A 16,940-nucleotide genomic window follows, 5' to 3' on the forward strand; every position below is an offset into this window, starting at 1 on the left:
TGTGCTGCGTCTACAATCATCTCGTTGCCTACAGTAGTTAAAGCCTAACTTTTCCTCCCTTTTTTCCTTTATTTCTCCTAATCTCTCTCTCTTTCTCTCTCTCTCTACCTTTCACCATTCAGCCATACATATTCAGGTTTTCCGCAATTTCTGTAAACAGTATATTTATTTTTTAAGGTAAAAGTCTGGTCAGTGTCTTTGCAAGGCTAAGGTCGCTTTCCCTCTCTATCCTACCCAGTTGTGATCTATTATTAATGACCTCGACGTGAATAGGTTGTTGAACGCTAATCTTCCTTCCTGATGTTACTCTTTCTTTCTCCATCTCCCCCTCATTTCTCATAGCCGCGCGGGATTAGCCGAGCGGTCTTAGTCGCCGCAGTCATGCACTCTGCGGCTGGTCCCGGAGGAGGTTCGAGTCCTCCCTCGGGCATGGGTATGCGTGTTTGTCTTTAGGATACTTTAGGTTAAGTAATGTGTAAGCTTAGGGACTGATGACTTTAGCAGTTTCACAAGATTTCATACACATTTGAACATTTTTCATTTCTCATAATTTCTCTCTCTCTCTCTCTCTCTCTCTCTCTATCTATCTCTCTGTTTCTTTCTTTCTTTCTGTCTACCTATCGCTACGTCTCTCTCGCCCTTTCGGCCACCTCTGTGTTCCTTCCTCAATCTTCCACCTAATGTCTCCATTCTACACTGCCAACTTAAGTCCCTATATCTCTAAGAGTCATATCACCTACACGCATCCATTTGCATTTGAATGTCTCTTGTATATAATTATATGGTGTCTCTCATTATAGTCGTCAGGCACATTTTCTCTGATTTTTCGGCAGGTTTGCTCAGTCAATTTATTTATTTATTTTTTTGCCAACCCAAATAAGTACTGCACATCACATGTTTCGTACGATGTAAATGTCGATGGAAAGCGGTGGTTTGTATCCCGCTGCGAGGAAAATGATTTTTATTGGGCAGTTTTACGTGCCCATTCGATAGCACGGTCCCAGATTAGTCTAGCAAAATATTTGTCTTATTGGTATACATTAACTGGGACATTAAAATAGGAAGAATATACCAGTACTCCAGTAGAGACTGAGCAGCGCTCCTACTGCATGGCGGCAGCAGTAAGCACTGGCCAGGTCAGGACAATGACTACATTTACAACAATTCTCTGTTATTCCACTCTTGAACAGCGCGCAGAGAAACACCTGTATTTTTCTGTGCGAGCTCTGATTTTCTTTATTTTATTGTGGTGATTGTTTCTCCCTCTGTATGTCGGCATCAACAAAATATTTTCCGATTCGGAGGAGAAATTCGGTGTTCGATTCGGTGTTCAAAATTTCTTGAGAAGATCCGACCACAATGAAAAACGCCTTTGTTTTAATGGCGTTCACCCCAAATCCTGTATCATGTTCGTGACACTATCTTCCCTATTTCTCGATAATACAAAACGCACTGCCCTTCTTCGGACTTTATCGATATACTCCGTTAATCCTATCTGGTAAGGATTCCATTCCGCGCAGCTGTACTGCAAAAGAGGACGGACAAGCATAATGCAGGCAGTCTCCTGAGTAGATCTGTTGCATCTTCTAAGTGCTCTGCCAGTAAAACCCAATCTTTGGTTCGCCTTCCCCACTACATTTTCGTTGTATTTCCAACTGAAGTTGTTCTTAATTGTGGATCCTAGTTATTTAATTGAATTTACGGCCTTCAGATTTGATTGTGTGAATAGTATAAGTACCGTTTAACGGATTCCTTTTAGCATTCGTATGGATGACCTCACACTTTTCAATGTTTAAGATCAATTGCCAATTTTCTCACCATACAGATATCTAATCTGAGTCGTTATATCTCTCTTTCTTTGTCACCTTCCATACATCTTTTATCCTCCGTTTCGATGCTGATTCGCTTACTTATGCTCTTTATCTCTGTCTCTAGTTATCTATCTCCTCTCTCTCTCTCTCTCTCTCTCTCTCTTATGCTGCCACTCTACTTCTCGCTCTGCTCCATACAACATTTCCATTCTTCTCTTTCACCTAACATCTCTCTTCATCTCTCTCATTTCGATCGTATATCTATCTTTCTCGAGCTCTACTTTCTACTTACTATCCTACATCTCCATATCGCCTTCAACTTTTCTATACCTGCACTTCATTCCTTATCGACCACCTCTTATTTGGCGCAGCCATAGCCTAGACGGCGCTGGCGCCCCCTCGCCACCCCCGGACACAACTGAGACGCGGCGCCCTCTGGACAGGGGCAGACAAATGCTCCCAACAGGGGGTGGCAGGTGGGGGTGGCTGCCCTGCTGTCGCCGACCGGGCGGTAGCCCCGCAAAGACGTCATTAGCCTCCCGCCGAGACCGCGGCCATTGCTGTCTGACTCCCGATGGGGGGAAGCGGGTCATCCCATTCCACCTTATGCTTTACCTTTTTTCCCCTGAGCATCTGTTGCTCTTATTGCGCTGCGTAGACCTTAAAAACATCTCGCTATAACTGCCTGATTAATGAGGAACTCTTCATCTTTTACTATCCTACTTGCAACTTGAAGGTCCCAACGGAAACAGAACTATATGTGGACTTCGTTATCCACACCAAGTGGAACTTATTTTAGACGTAAAGCCGAATGTGTTTCCTTAGTGAAGTATAAACAGTAAATAGTACGTAAGTGAACTTTATAAGCCTAGATAATATCATACACCAGTAAGAGAATGTACTGTCTATGTGAACAAGAATGGCGATTGGCTTTTGTCGAGCCAACCCAGTGAGTAATTTAGTGTCAACTTGGTGCAGAGCCGAAAAACCCAGGAGAGGAACGAGATAGTGTGATAACACATTCCTTCCCGTCCACTTAGTAAATAAATGTAAATATCATGTGAATAGGGCCTCCCATCGGCTAGACCGTTCGCCGGGGGCAAGTCTTTCGATTTGACGCCACTTCGGCGACTTGCGCGTCGATGGGGATGAAATAACGATGATTAGGACAAGACAACACCCAGTCCCTGAGTGGAGAAAATCTCCGACTCATCGGGGAATCGAACCCGGGCTCTTGGGATTGACATCCTGTCGCGCTGACCACTCAGCTACCGGGGGCGGACGTCCACTGAGTTACCAGTCAAAACTGCCACAACATACGGACGCAGAGACAGTGTAAGACTGAGAAACAGTCGCACATTAATACGTCAACGCAAAAATAATTGCGCAGTCAACACTTGTTGACCCCCCCCCCCCCTCCAACGAGTAAATGTGTGTTCCCGTTGCTCTGGTCATGGGTACGTCCTTCTGTATTATTCCTGGAAACGTCAGTCTCTGTATGTATTCCGGTCTTGAAATTTTGGTGATCCTGATTCTGTAGCGTCTTTTTCTATTTGTTTGTACCATTTGGAGCTATCATGGTATTTATTTGGCATCAGTTTCCCGCTATTTAGTCAACACTTGCGTCCAGTAATCGTATTTTTGAGGAATGTTTGAATTTGATTTGTTAGCCCCTCTGGATCTATTGTTTCTACCTGTCACACAAATTGAATTCTTCACGTTCGCATCGTAGCAATGATACTTTTATTCTGTCACTTTTATTTTTCTTATTCACTGGTAGAGACTTGCAGTGGGTTTGGAGAGATATAGTCTGTCTTTCATCCTTGGCCCTATGATTTACTATGCAACAAAGGACCTGAACATCATTTTGCAAGATAACACTCAAGCACGTGAAGTGCAAGCTGTTACTGATTTGTTTGACTGATGGGGCTGCTAAGTGCTACACCACCTACTGCACTCCCCTGGCTTAAGCCCTCGTGAGTTCAACTCGATTTCTAAACTGAAGTAAACACTTCACGGCATTCGCTTCAGAACTGCTACAAATTCGTGGAGCCATAGACCGCGCCGCTCGAACTGTCAACACAACTGGTACTGCTAAGAGTGTCCTATGACTTCCGCATCGCTGGCAGCGGGTTATACGCAATGTTCGTGACTACTTTGAAGGTCAGTAGAACTTTGAAGCACGTCTCTGTTTTGTACGAGCTGTAAATAAGTAGTTGCCAATATTAAAGTACCAACCCTCGTGTTTGTATTTGTACTATTTCTGTTGCTTCGTTATCAGAGCGTACCGCCAGGTCATTTGCGGAAGCTAGGTTTCCGATTTCTGTCTTGTCCCGTAATCGTCGTATTCATGTTGTTTCCCATTGCCTTAGAAATTCCAGTTGTTTTCCCCATTTCCTCATTACTTTGTCCAGGGCTGGGTTGAACAATAGTGGCGATAATCCGTAGTTTCGGCGTACTTCAGTTTTGATCATAAAGGGAGCAGAGATGTTACCAATGAATTTAATTTTCCATATAAATTACAGAAATTCAAAAGAAAAACACCTTTTGCATGCTGCACATTAAGGTTACTTTTTTTATTGTGCATCCAGACACGTTTCCCCTTAGTTACAAGGCGTCTTCACTGCTGTCAGATCATCATTTAATTCACTGTTTTTCAGCCAAACAGCTTTCTCTCAGACGACAAAAAAATGGTTCAAATGGCTCTGAGCACTATGGGACTTAACTTCTAAGGTCATCAGTCCCCTAGAACTTAGAACTAATTAAACCTAACTAACCTAAGGACATTACACACATCCATGCCCGAGGCAGGATTCGAACCTGCGACCGGAGCGGTCGCGCGGTTCCAGACTGTAGCGCCTAGAGCCGCTCGGCCACTCTGGCAGGCTCTCAGACGACAAACAAGTTGAAAGTTTGCAGTTTTTCCTTGTGGTCATTGTTTTCAACACATAGCACTTTCAACCAGTTTGCCACCCGAGAGAAAGCAATTCGGCTTAAAAATAATGAATTAGACGCTGATGTTACACACACTGAAGATGCCTTGTAACTAAGGTGGAACTCGTCTGGGTGCTGAAGCATGCATAAGGTGTTTTTCTTTTGAACTGCTATAATTTATGTACAGCTGATGCGAAAAATGGTCAGACCAAGAAATTTGTAAACTTTCGATGTTGTGTGCCAGCCAATGTCTGATATGTATATAGAGTAACTTTGACTGAATAATATGTATATGTATCTAGCACGAAAATACGCAAATTGGCCGACATTGTTCGGTTGCCACCTAGTCACTCGATGACTTATGCGTCGTCATCAAATATCGGCTTTAGCCACACGACCCAAATTCCTCACCAATGTAAGGAGCAGAGGAGGCGCCTCCCGCAGAGCTCGAAGCTGAGGGGACGCAGGGACGCTTAGGAGTCGCACAGAAACGGGAGCTTCGCCCCTTAAAAGCGATATCCGGCGGCGAGGCACGTCCGATTCTTTAAATACTCGCTATCTGCCGCCGGCATCGGTCTCGTAATAAGCGAGCGCCTGGGCCGATAAATTAGGCCCGGGCCAACGCGCGCGTATAAATCACGTGGACGCGTACTCTGGCACGGCAGAGAGGAGAGGAGAGGAGAGATAGCCAACAGTGTAGCGGCAGCGAGGGGGAGTTGGAAGGTGGGCTCTAGGCGGTCAGGGTCCGAGAAGAGCCGGGCCAGCAGCGAAAGTCGCCGCACCGCCGGAAGGAGTGGTCGCTCGCGTAAATCATTGTCCGCCGGGCGAGAAGATTATCAATTATTTCGGTCCGAATCAACACCCACTTACCGGGCGGTGCGCCGCTTCAAGCTCGCAGCCAAAGCACCTGCCCGGCCGGGCTTAACGAGCTGAGCCGCAGGGACACGCGAGGCGAAGATTGGTTCCTGCTAGGCTGCTGCCAATGTGCACCGAAACTGCAGATCGAAGGGGATGAGGCCGCTTTCGTAATTTAACAATATTTCGGACCACATTAATAATCACCTTGAGATGGAAGCTTATTTTTTGCCCATCTTTTCTTTCAAATAAACATGTTTGGGAAAGCGATTCTGCCTTAAGCAAACACAATTTTCTTCTATATACAAGGTAATATATTGAAAGAAATATTTTTGGGCCCAAATTGGAGCCTTGTGGGAAACCTTTTTCATGTTTTCTTACTCACTCTGTGTACTTGTTCATGTGCATTTTTCCGTTGCAGGATGGTACCTTGTGGGAAGCCTTTTCCCGTCTTTGCTTTTCAATGAACATATTTCGTAACTACTATTCTGCCTAGAGCAAGCACAATTTTCTTCTGCATACATGCTAATGTATTGAAAGAAATAATTTTGGTTCAAAAATGGAGCCTTGTGGGACGCCTTTTCCCACGTTTCTTTACTCACTGTGTATACAAGCTCATGTGTATGTAGAAATATTTTCGGCTGCAGGATGGTACCTTGAGCGACGCCATTTTCCTATATCTTTCTTTTTCCTGAGTTTTCTTTCAAATAAAAATGTTTTGGGAAAAGGTTTCTACCTTGAGCAAACTCAAATTTCTCCTGTATACTTGCTAATATATTAAAGGAAATATTTTTGGTTCCAAAATGGAGCCCTGTGGGACAACTTTTACCACGTTATTTACTCAATCTGAATACATGTTCATACGTAGGAAGAAATGTTTTTGGCCACAGAATGGGGCCTTGTATGGCGCCATTTCCCAATCTTTTTTCGCTGACGTTGCTTTCATATAATCGGTTTTTGGAAGAACGATTCTGCCCTGAGCAAACATCATTTTCTTCTTTATGCATGCTAACAAACTGAAAGAATTATTTTTGGTTCCAGTTTTTGGTCGTGGGACATGTTTTCGCATGTTTCCTTACTCACTCTTTATACATGTTCATACGTAGGGAAAAATATTTTTGGTCACAAAATGGTGCCTTGTGGGACACCTTTTCCCTAAATCCTTACATTTCGATTCTCTGACTTACATGTCAACTACTGATTGCTCATACGCAGGAACAAATATTTTTAGTTACAGAGTGGTGCCTCGAGGAATCCATTTTCACTGTATCCTTCCATCCGGCTTCTCAGACTTAGTAATTCAGTTCGAACTACCCTGTATACATGCTCATACAAAGGGGAAGAAAAGTAGTTTGGGCTGCTGAATGGAGCCATGTGCGATATGTCTCGGTGAAGTTTGATCGTCATCAGTGATGATCAATGAGATCTATTAGATATGGAGGTGACTGGCCACGGAGTAGACGCTTCGACCTAAGAGCCACTGATTTGCGTGAATGAACGTCCTACAGCTTATTTACGATTGTAGAGCGATGACGGGAAAACTAAATGCGGTCTGCGAGACCAGATTATAACCAGTCTTCCAGCTATCAGTCTTCCCATGCGGATTAAAGGTGTCACCAGCACAGCGGCTGGGTGCAGTTGATCTGTCGCGTATAGAGAGCTCACCGGGCGCCAACAACAAGACGATGGCTATCTGGCCAGTATTTCCCGAAGCAAATCGCGTTGCGAAAGCTGGAACTTGCGCGCTAACCGCCCACGGCGCTGCTGGCGACTGGCTACTGGTTAGCTAGCCAACCGGGTAGGTCTGCACGCACGTTGCTGCCGTATCTGATTACAGCCCTACCGCCGCGCGTTTTGATGCACGAGGCGCCAAGTCGGTGTAATCGCCTAATTAAATAGGCGTCCATTATGTAACGCGCCGGGGCGCAGCCGTGACTTATGGGGCACACTGTGCAGTCGCCTCGACTGGACTGCCGGAACAGACTGTACGCCTCGCTTTTGCCGATCGTCTCGGAGAAGTGCACGTGGATGTTCCATCAAGGAAACCGCTGCGTAGAACTCGCCGGCTACAGTACTTCCCCACTTCAACTACTGCTGTTCACCTAGCACAGTGGTCGGCAAAACGCGGATCATCGTTCCCTAGAGCGTGCCTCTTCCAGAAAAGACTACCTGTGGGCGTTCACGAGCAGTGCTAAACCTCTTGATCATCGCCAATTTAAAGAATATTTAGTTGAATTGGGGAGTGAATACGTAGATACTCTGCTGCATAACAGGGTACGCTGATTTGAGCAGAAATTAAATCCTTTCTCCTTGAGAAAAGTGTTTGCCATCCAAGACTGGCTCCAAAAATTTTATTTCCTGGCAGATGCTGCGTCTCATGTACGTCAGCTTAATCGTGAACTGCGGGGTAAGAGAAAAACTATATTTTCAAGTTAGGCGAAACTATTTCACTCGAAAACAAAATTATGGCTATTTTTCTCTCTAGATTTTGAAAAAGAGCTTCTTGAAACATCACAGAGAAAGTACTACTCTGATGCTGACAGTTGCTGTTACAAGACAACAGCTTTAAATATGAGGCAAGCTTTTCTCAACACGATTCAGGAATTGCTGGATTTAAAAAGCAAAGAATTGTACAGCTCGAAATTTGAACGCCATTACGCTGATATGTAAAACTTGATGGAAAACAAACGTGAACTTACTTCACAACACAAGCCGTCTGCTTTAAAAGAGCTAGAGAAGGAAAATACATTCATTTTTATCACATTGAACAGTATTTCTGGCTCAAGTCACGAGCTGAAAAAAAATGTCATTTGCTGTTATTGGTTATTTCAGGCATCAATCTAATGAAGAGTAAACTGATCAGTTGTTTTGATTGATGAGAACCTGGAATTGCGCCTAAAATTAGAAACAACAAATAAAGTTAACCAAGTAAAGTTTATTTAGATATATCAGTGAGCGTTGGTGAGTGAAAATGGGGATTGTGTCGAGTATTGAGAAAGATACGTTGAGGTGATATGGACATATTTAGGGGATAAACGAAAAGAGACAGACACAAACAGTATACAAGACGGTTCAATCTCAGCGAGCGTACTTCAATCAGATTAAGGATGTTTTTTAGCAAAGTTCAGCTTACGAATGTCATAAAAACAGTGTACTTGCCCATACAGTATCAGTTTAAAAAATCTGACACTCTAAACGAATTTCAATCGTTGGGCACTTGATAACTGGCTCCGTTGGCTAATGAGTTTGCAGACCACTGACCTAGCAGACGAACTTTTGTTGATACCCTTCCGTCAGGATAGGACAATCGATTTCGGCGAAATAGCACTTCGGAGCAATGAATTGGTAAGATGATGATCAGCTGATTTCATCATCTTTGTTCCAAAGGAATTACAGTCTTCTTACAAAAGCGGTCGTAAAACCCAAACAGGCGATTAATCCAGCAGGGAAATAAAAAAAAAATTAAGAAACATGATGAAGTTGAAGTAAGAGAAAATTGCATCCGTGACAGTGAAGTAGCAAGTATTAGTCGTTTATTTCGTGGAATGTTTTTCTTTCCGTTCCGCTGTTGCAGCGCTTGATCTGATGCTCTATAAATAAAGATAATCCTGGCAGAGCACCATATTATGCAACTGCGGTGTAAGCAATGTTTTTGCCTGCACACCTAGTGACGCAGTAAGGCTGAATTTGGCGTGTGCAAACGATGGAATGGGAAGTAAACCAACATGCATTACGTAAACTAATTGCTATAATTGGAGCGGGGCACAGTTCCAGGCTCATAGATTCATCCTTTGACATGCTTTCCAGTTATTTTTTAATCTCTCTCTCTCTCTCTCTCTCTCTCTCTCTCTCTCTCTCTCTCTGTCTGTCTGTCTGTCTGTCTGCCCCCCCCCCCAATCGCCCCCTCCAATCTCCCTCTCTTTCTCTCTTTCTCCACCCCTTCCCTTCTCTTCTTCGAATTATTGCGTGGTCGTACCATCTCCAGTACCTGTAGCTCTTAAAAGGAGGTAAATCGGAACCTGTATGCATTGGACCTTCTTCGTCATGAACTCTGTTCATTTCCTGGTTTCTTCTCATCTGTGTGAGAAATAAAGTTACTTGTTGACCTTGTCATGGTACTTGGCGTATTACATCAGTAATGAAGCGGCGCGCCCAGGAGTATTCAGCGACGGTTTCCTCCGTCAGAGCAGGCCGCGGTGGTCTAGCGGTTCTAGGCGCTCAGTCCGGAATCGCGCGACTGCTACGGTCGCAGGTTCGAATCCTGCCTCGGGCATGGATGTGTGTGATGTCCTTAGGTTAGTTAGGTTTAAGTAGTTCTAAGTTCTGGGGGACTGATGACCACAGATGTTAAGTCCCATAGTGCTCAGAACCATTTGAACCTCCGTCAGAAACAGTTCAGCAGGTGTTTCGTACCATTACTACATTAAATAAGGAGAGAATTGAACAGCTTAACACTCCGTCGACGGCGAGATCAGTAGAGTCGGAGTGTTAGCTCAAGTGGCATAGAGTAATGGTTAGTGTACATTCCTCGCAGGCAGAATGGTCTTGGTTCGAATCACATTAGGTACTTTTAAATTATTTATTTTTAAACCTTTATCGAAATGAGTTTCCACTTTTTTCAATTAAGTTAATTGATTTAAATGTAATGCTTTTATTTCTGATCCTTTATCACGATATTTTGATCATTGTATAACTTTTTGATTTGCTCTCACTTTTTTTCCTTTCATCCTACTTTCATTTGGAATCTATATGCATGTAACTTCAATTATTTTTTTTTTGCGTATCGTATTACATGTTTAAGAATGCTGAGTTATCGGTTAAAAACAAAAGACGAAATAATCCATTCTTATCGAACGTGCAATGGTGTCAGGAATGTATTTTTCGTTACAAGATGTATTTTTTTCGATGGTAAACGTCATGGAAGCATTTCAAAATTAAATTCTTCTTGCACTGTGGATAGAATAACGCAGATGAAGATTTAATGGAAAGAAGGAACTATAAATAAAACGAAATTAATGCAAAATTAAAAACAGAAATAGTGGATGCAATAACGTGGACGAGAATATAAAATGATAAAACGGAAGAAATTAAGTTGGAGTTAATACATACTAATAATTAAAATCACATGAACAAAAACTCCAAATGTAAGAATAATGAAAAGAAGAGAAAATGAGGACATATGAAAAACTGTGTTTAAAATAACGTGGAACAGGGTTAGAAATTAAAAAAACTACATTTAAATCAAGTAATTGAATAAAAATGTTGAAGTTCATATCGACAAAGATTTAGAAATAAAAAATTTAAAGGTAGTCTGCCTTATAAGATTCTAATCCACTATCTTCCACGTATGAAGAATGTAATCATTGTGTCATACACTAGGCGACGTAATTCTTAGAGTTTTGAAGCTCAGATCATTATGCAACATTATGAAAGTTTTTCGTCGATTACTAGCAAACGATAGCCAATCAGGGTAAATGGCTCTCAGGGGATCTCTCTTTATTAGACTTAAGTTCGGATTCATCCTTCTTATGTGCTCACGTATATTCGGTCCAGGATCGACCCTTGCAGTACTGCTTTTTCCAAAGACACTGAAGTGCCAAAGAAGCTCGTATAGGCATGTGTATTCAAATACATAGATTTGTAAACAGGTAGAATATGGAACTGTGGCCGGGGACGCCTATATAAGAAAACTGGCACAGTTGGTAGATCGGTTACTGCTGCTACAATGGCAGATTTTCAAGATTTAAGAGAGTTTGGACGTGGTGTTACAGACGTCGCACAAGCGATAAGGCACAGCATCAACGAGGTACGATGAAGTGGGGATATACCCGTACGACCATTTCACGAATGTACCATGAATATCAGGACTCCGGTAAAGCATCAAATAAATCTCCGACACCGCAGTGGCCGGAAAAAGATCTGCAGGAACAGGACCAACGACGACGGGAGAGAATCGTTCAACGTAGCAGAAGCGCAACCCTTCCGCAAAATGTTTCAGATTTCAGTGCTGGGCCTTAAATAAGTGTCAGCGTGCGAAGCATTCAATTAAACGTCATCGATAAGGGCTTTCGGAACCGGAGGCCCATTCATGTACCCTTGATGACTGCACGACACAAAGGTATAGGCCTCGCCTCGGCCCGTCAAAACCGACTTAGGACTTTTGATGACCCGCAACATTGTATGGAGCGGATGGACATGAATTGATTTGGAGACAACCTCATGAATCCAGGGATCCTGCATGCAAGTAGGAGGAAGTTCAAGTTGGTGGAGGGTCTAATGATGTGAGGCGTGTGCAGTTGGAGTGGTACGGGACTCCTGATACGACTCTGACAGGTGACACGTACGTAAGCATTCTGTCTCATCATCTGCATCCATTCATGTCCATAGTGCATTCCGACGGACTTGGGCAATTACAGCAGAACAATGCGACAATCCACATGTCCAGAGCGGCTCCAGGAACACACTTCTGAGTTTAAACTCTTCCGCTGGCCGCCAAACTCCCCAGACATGAACATTATTGAGGATATGTGGGATGCCTTGCAATGTGATGTTCAGAAGAGATCTCCGTCTCCTCGTACTCCTACGGATTTATGGACAGCCATGTAGCATTCATGGTGTCAATTCCCTCCAGCACTACTTCGGACCGAACGGGATGGCGCAGTGGTTAGCGCACTGGACTCGCATTCGGAAGGACGACGGTTCAATCCCGCGTCCGACCATCATGATTAATGTTTTTCGTGATTTCCCTAAATCGCCCCAAGCAAATGCCGGGATGGTTCCTTTCAAAGGGCACGGCCGACTTCCATCCCCACCCTTCCCTAATCCGATGAGACCGATGACCTCGCTGTCTGGTCTCCTTTTTTCTTTTTTTAAAACAACCAACCACTACTGCAGAAATTAGTTGACTCCATGCCACGTCGTGTTGCGGCACTTTTGGTGCTCGCGGGGGCCCTACACGATATTAGGCAGGTGTACCAGTTTCTTTGGCTCTTCATTGTAGTTCCTCTGGTGTACTGGACAAGTTCGGACTCGCCCCAGCGACAAATACTCAAGAAGAAACGTATTTGCTTTTAGAATGAATAACAAGAATATAATGACGTGTGACGAGGGCCTCCCGTCGGGTAGACCGCTCGCCTGGTGCAAGTCTTTCGAGTTGACGCCACTTCGGCGACTTGCGCGTCGATGGGGATGAAATGATTGTGATGATTAGGACACTTTTTTTTCACTAGCTGCTTATATTTTATGACCCACCATCTAATTTCTTATAGTGGGTCGTATGTTGCCACTTAGCCGCTGTGACTGGGTCCGGGGTCCGGAGTGACAAAGTAACACCACCGCGGCTCCCGTCCCCACTCACACCGTTGCCCATGTCCCGCCAAGTGGAGGCGGGCTCTATTTGTTTAGATCCATTTGATATCTTTTTTTATGCAGCATTAGAAAAACTTATAACTAATGCAAATTCAAGTGAGATATTAATAAACAAAACGAAATTAAATATTTAGAAAGAAGGAAGGAAGAGAATTGACTAGAGAAGAGATAGGTATAATATTGCCCGTCACCTAGTTGTTGGCTGGCGGCCCGGGTCTTGGAATGACCCTCAAGACGCTGGCCGTCGCTCACTATGCCTTTAACATCTACCATCCTAAAAACTAACTTAACTAGAAGAGATTAGGGTACGTTAAAGCTAGAAGCTAAGACTAAGACTTCCATGATTAGGACAACACAACACCCAGTCCCTGAGCGGAGAAAATCTCCGACCCAGCCGGGAATCGAACCCGGGTCCTTAGGATTGACAGTCTGTCGCGCTGACCACTCAGCTACCGGGGGTGGACTTTACAATGAAAGTGTCCTACCTATCAAGTTCCGACTCTTATTTGTAAGCATGCTCACGTACAGGAAGAAATATTATTGGTCCCAGGGTGGAGCCTTGTGGGACCTCGCGTTCGACATATCATTGTAAACTATTTCTGTGGCCGGCGGACGTAGTGAGACGCGAGGTCTAGGTAAGGACGGAGTCCCGGAAGCTTGCGAGCCGGGCGTAAACGCCTTGTGCGGGGCAGCAGAGAGCGCGGGCCTAATTCGCAGCGGCTGCGCGACCCCGCTCCGGACGGCCCCCGCGCCGGTACACGCCGTATACAAGCCACTGTTAAGCGCAGTAAGTCACGTATGCCAGCTCGTAAACATTTCAGGCGGCCGGATTTACAGCGCCGCGTCGCCCTGCTGGTTTTATTGCGCGTCACGCGGACACACAGCGAGCGGCCCGCCTGTCCGTCTGTCCCGGCCGGCCGCGGGCTGGGAGGGGCCGCTCGCCGCACTTGTTGTTTTCAATCGAATTCGCTGTCGCTTAGCGGGCCCCGCATAACAAGCCGCGCGTCGCTCTCGATTATCGCCGCCGTTTCAAATCGAGCGTGCCTCGGCAGAACTATTCACAGGGGCTGGGTTCTCGCAGCAGTGGTAAGGCATTCGTTTCGGGAGGACGCCGGTTCAGATCCTCGGCCGGTCATCAAAAGATAAGTTTCCCGTTACTGCTCGGCCGATACTGGGCAAGTTCTTCGTTAATTAGCTGAAATCCTGAAGATGAAGACAACGGCCTTGCCGCAGTGGATACACCGGTTCCCGTCAGATCACCGAAGTTAAGCGCTGTCGGGCGTGGTCGGCACTTGGATGGGTGACCATCCAGGCCGTTATGCGCTGTTGCCATTTTTCTGGGTGCACTCAGCCTCGTGATGCCAATTGAGGAGCTACTCGACCGAATAGTAGCGGCTCCGGTCAAAGAAAACCATCGTAACGACCGGGAGAGCGGTGTGCTGACCACACGCCCCTCCTATCCGCATCCTCAGTGAGGATGACACGGCGGTCGGATGGTCCCGATGGGCCACTTGTGGCCTGATGACGGAGTGCTGATGATGAACCTGCGCTCCGAAAAGTGCAATAATGAAATAAAAACACTGCAAAATGAAAGAAAAGTTCTTGTAAAGAATCGCAAATTACGTATACAGTGTGAGAGACTGCAGCGATGGATTCCTGACTGAAAATGGCGGAAAACCTATGAACACGTGTGTGGATGCATCGTTGCCACGGTAGTTGACGCTGCCGAATGTACGAGGGTAAACCCAAAAGTAAGGTCTCCTATTTTTTATAAGTACATAGAGCTGTTTATTTCTACAACAGTTTACACCAGTTTACAGCTTGATCATTTAGCTATTTTTTGACACAATCACCATTTCTGTAGATGCATTTTTGTAGACTCTGTGGCAGTTTCTGTATACCCATGTCATACCAGCTCGCCGCTATGCTGTTCAGAAAGCTATGAACCTCTTGTTTCACGTCGTCGCCGGAGCTGAATCGCCGGGACCACAATTAACGCTGACAGGTACTGTGAGACTCTGAAAAAACTCAAACGGGCAGTTCAGAACCGAAGAAGAGGAATGTTGAGCAAGGGCGTACACATTCTCCATGACAACGCTCGCCCACACATCGCTCGGCAAACCGTTGCTCTCCTGCAACAGTTTCAGTGGAACATAGTCACCCACCTACTCTACAGACCTGACTTGGCGTCCAGTGACTATCACCTGTTCCATAGGTCAAAAGAACATGTGGCAGGAAAGCGTTTCAGCTCCGACGACGACGTGAAAGAAGAGGTTCATAACTTTCTGAACAGCATGGCGGCGAGCTGGTATGACATGAGCATACAAAAACTGCCACAGCGTCTACAAAAATGTATCGACAGAAATGGTGGTTATGTCGAAAAATAGCTAAAAGTTCAAGCCGTAAACTGATGTAAACCGTTGTAGAAATAAACAGGTCTATGTTCTTATAAAAAAATAAAGAGACCTTACATTTGGGATTACCCTCGTAAGTTCCTCTGACCACCTGCCGTGTGTTCGTTGTGTGTTGCAGGCTGTGTGATTGACACAAGGTGCTGTAAGCAGCACAGTGGTCCGGTATTCACGTCGGGAACAAGCCCAAATGGTGTTTTTGTACGGCCGATGGAAACAGTCAGGAGGCAGCATGGTTATACCAAAACAAGTACTCTCACAGACACCAAATACATCACACTACATTTCAAGCCCTTTTAGGTCATTTGTGTGATCATGGATTGTTTGAGACAGACAAGGGTGCAGGGAGGTGGCAGACTGTGCAAGCACCAGATGTGGAGAACCGCCTTCTCCAGCTCCAGGCAAGTTGTTCTCCAACATAGTGTAAGCCAAAGCACGAATGAGTGCAGCAACGCGTGATGCGACGTGTGAATGCGTGCTTTGCGTCCCGTAGAGGCCACTTTGAACTTTGTTGTGATGTGGTTGCGATGTATCCCTGTACTGTGTTCTGGGACAATTTGTTGTAGTTGCACACCATCGAATTCCGGACACGTGATCATAAGACCTTTTTACTTCCATTTCCAGTCAGGAATCCGTCCGTGCAGTTTGTCGGTTATATTAACGCTCACCCTTTATATGCAAGGGTCTACTGTATATAAATGCAGATAATTTGATGTGTAGTACCTTTATGTACACACGTAGGTGTGTTGGTTGTTTTTCCTCTGTGTCAAACAGTCTTCCCGCGAACACGTGATATAATTAACGACCTGATGTTGACTGCATGCCCGTAGCTGCACCACTAACTGCATTACACCCGTCAGTACAGACCAACCGCCTTGTGCTCACGTGTCCACGCTTCAGTACCTGACCTCCTGCCCGGGGCAAAATAAGCATTAATCGCTTGTTCTTGCCGCACATACTTCGAGGTACTAAAAAACCTAAAAACATACTCCTTGTAATATCTGTCATTATTAGTCTGCAAATGAGGTAAATCTGATGGAATGTTTTTCAGTACACCTGCCCTTGTACCTGTTATGCAGTCTATGATGTAAATTCTACAGGAAAAGGGGAGGTGTTTACGTTTATATAACTGTTCATCTTTGCACTTACAGAGCTGCACAACACTTGAGACTTGTGCTAAAATTGTGTGTGTGTGTGTGTGTGTGTGTGTGTGTGTGTTTGTGTGTTATTCTTCAAGGCTTGGGAGTGGGGGCTTTTTTTCGGACTGTGATGTGGGCTTCTGCTACCAAACAGTGGTACAAGATACTCAAAATACATACAATACGTATACGTGATGTTAATATTGATATAAATGCACCTGCTGACACATTGAATACGCTTAACAGAAATTGAATTAAGTTGTGACTTGAAATTTCAACTGATACTCATAACAGTCACGATAAAGGCTGGAGGTGTATTTCACCAAGAGAGAAATATTTTTGGTCCTAGAATGGAGGCTTGTGGGACACATCTTTTAATATACCACTTTGGATGATTTCCCTGGCGAGCGCCCAGTAGACGA

At 44.8% G+C, this 16,940-nt stretch overlaps 1 protein-coding gene and 1 pseudogene across 1 annotated transcript in view; both read left to right on the forward strand.

Annotated features, from left to right (window-relative positions):
- The window catches only part of LOC126215070 (homeotic protein ultrabithorax-like), a 976,291-nt gene that overhangs the window by 218,761 nt on the left and 740,590 nt on the right, over positions 1–16,940 (forward strand). The window lies entirely within an intron of this gene.
- LOC126215451 (5S ribosomal RNA) lies at positions 14,183–14,300 on the forward strand (annotated as a pseudogene).

This window comes from Schistocerca nitens, chromosome 12 (genome assembly GCF_023898315.1).
Source record: "Schistocerca nitens isolate TAMUIC-IGC-003100 chromosome 12, iqSchNite1.1, whole genome shotgun sequence".
In the NCBI taxonomy this organism is placed as follows: domain Eukaryota; kingdom Metazoa; phylum Arthropoda; class Insecta; order Orthoptera; family Acrididae; genus Schistocerca; species Schistocerca nitens.